The sequence below is a fragment of the Pholis gunnellus genome (genome assembly GCF_910591455.1).
Source record: "Pholis gunnellus genome assembly, chromosome: 9".
Taxonomy (NCBI): Eukaryota; Metazoa; Chordata; class Actinopteri; order Perciformes; family Pholidae; genus Pholis; species Pholis gunnellus.
Window position 1 is genome coordinate 26,323,486 of NC_136535.1, and position 2,500 is coordinate 26,325,985.

Consider the following 2,500-nt stretch of genomic DNA (forward strand, 5'->3'; position numbering starts at 1 on the left):
CTCTGGTGCAGCAGCCAATCAGCAGTCAGCATGCTGCATTGTCAGGTGGACTCAGACTTCCTGCTGCTGGTGTGAAGTTTGGTTTAGAGAGTGAGCATGTTTTCTTTTCATAAAGTTTAATATAGTTTGTTGTTTCACTGAAGGGTTTTAAAGTCCTGTGATTGTCTCAAAGCTGCTTTGGAGGACTATTAATGAAGACAATAAATGTGTAAATATTGTTATTATTCATATAAAACAGTCACGAGCAGATTAGTCTCATGAACTGAATGGATCAGGTGCACGTGTGTCAAGTAGAACAGCAGCTATAGTGCACATTGATTTCATTATTAGGGTCTGTCCTCTTCTTCGTTGGTGTCTTTGATCAGAATCAGCTGACGTCGATGATAAAGAGAAGCTCTTCAGGCGATTTTAGCAGGTTATGCATCAGGATATACAGAACCTCTTAACCTGCTTATATTACACCAAACTAAACTTAATTAGGAGTTTAAAAAAACATCTGACCAGAATGCACCAGAGACAGAAACACAAGCAATAGATCTTTTAAATGAAGTGTTGTTGTTTGAATAGCTCAGGGGTCGGCCCCGAGTCCTCCGTCCACACGGAGTTTAAGCATCGTTTGAGATGATCTCCGTCCAGACTTAAACACCTGAAAACGAATATCACGTGACTATTCACGTACACTGGGCATGCAGTGGGTGCCGGTGTTACTGGTTTCAGACCTCCTGGTTTCCTTCTGTGCGTGTGTTGTGTTTGGTAACAGCAGCAGCTGTTTTCTGCCTCTGTTGTCAGATTCGTCACACATTCACAAACATATTGCTGCAGATCTAAAACATCTACAACATTTACTGAAAGCATCACGCTGGAGATGAGCGATGAAGAGCGATTCCTCTGCTGCAGCAAACGCTCCTCTTCATCAGAGTTTGATTTTGTTATAACACGTAAAATAGCAACAAAATGTCAACAAGTGTCTTTATTCTTGTTCTATAATTTCATAAATACAACAAACTATAGTTTTTGTATATATAATATAACTATAAAAACTTTATAAACTGTGACATCAAATAGCTTTTGCGGCTCCAGAAACATTTTATTTGGTGTAAAATAAAACAAAATGTCTCTTTGGAGAGTAAAGGATGAAGACTCCTGAACTAGAACAAAAGAAAACCACATTTTACTAGAAATAATGTCTCATGTCTCTATCTACAGTAATGCATTCTTTACACACACACACACACACACACACACACACTCACACACTCACACACACACACACACGCACACACATTTACACACTGTGTGTGTGTGTGTGTGTGTGGCTGATAAAGGCTCCATTCACCACAGTGGAATTTACAGGAAAGGAGGATTTAGATAAGCCGTGTTTAATTAAACTCTAGGTTTTTCCACTCAAAACGCTGACTCTCCTCCTGAGTCACAGACAGATATATATATATATATATATATATATGTGTGTGTATATGTGTATATATATACATGTATCGTCATTACTAGATAAGCTGCCGGCTCACGTCACTAATGAACAGCCCATCATGCTCCTCGTCCTGTGGACCTCCAGAGGACCAGCTCACAGAGCTCCAGTAGCAGCTGATCCTTTAGAGCTGAACTATCGACGTCTTTACACGAACAGCGTGACGCAGAGAGAATGGTCTCTCTACTCTTTGCATCTTCCTGCTTCTTGTTTTGGTTTCCAGGCACATGTTGTGTTCCGTCATCTCTGTAACTAGCAGCAGCTGCTTTCAGTGGTAAACACCTGAGCAGCACCAACCAGCAGCTGGTGAGCCCAGAGGAGCACTGAGCAGATACAGAGACACACAGTTCTACTGAAGGTAGTGGAGAGTGGACAGAAACACGACTCCAGCGATGCTGCTGATAAACCTTTGGGTTTTATACTGTTTCTCAAACATCTGTCTCTGATGTCATTTCCTGATGGTTTCTAGTTTCAGTGGATTCATCTGACACATAAATGTCCTTCAACAGTAGATGTTGCTGCTCCATACTGATCCTTGCTGTGTTGGTCTCTCTTACGGCTTCCATGAGCCAACATTCAGTCCGTTTGTTTAAAGTCCACCAAATATCAACATGTGAAGGGATTCATACGCACAGTAGAAAAACAGAAACAATATTTAAACGTCCTCTGTCCCCTGCATCCAAGATGAGGTCACTCCTCTGTGAAACCAAAGCTGTGACCTCCCCTCTGGTCGGGATGATATTCTGTGAGCCTGACCTCCTCCTGCTGACCTCCTCCTGTTGACCTCCTCCTGCTGACCTCCTCCTGCTGACCTCCTCCGGCTGACCTCCTCCTGTTGAGGCTCAGCAGGTTGAGGATTCTCTGACAGTTTCCCAGAACACTCGCATATCACGACGAGTCACCTCAAGTCTCTCCTTCCCGGGTACAGACGAGGGTCACGTCACCGTCTAATGGTGGTATTATCAGGACCCTCGCGTTGGAAAACAAACAACTCCCCAAAAACAAACTCAGAAA

General features: G+C 42.8%; 1 protein-coding gene across 4 annotated transcripts in view; it reads left to right on the forward strand.

Annotated features, from left to right (window-relative positions):
- Positions 1-2,500, forward strand: part of usp2a (ubiquitin specific peptidase 2a) — a 30,691-nt gene that overhangs the window by 16,719 nt on the left and 11,472 nt on the right. The gene's annotated exons all lie outside the window — the stretch shown is intronic.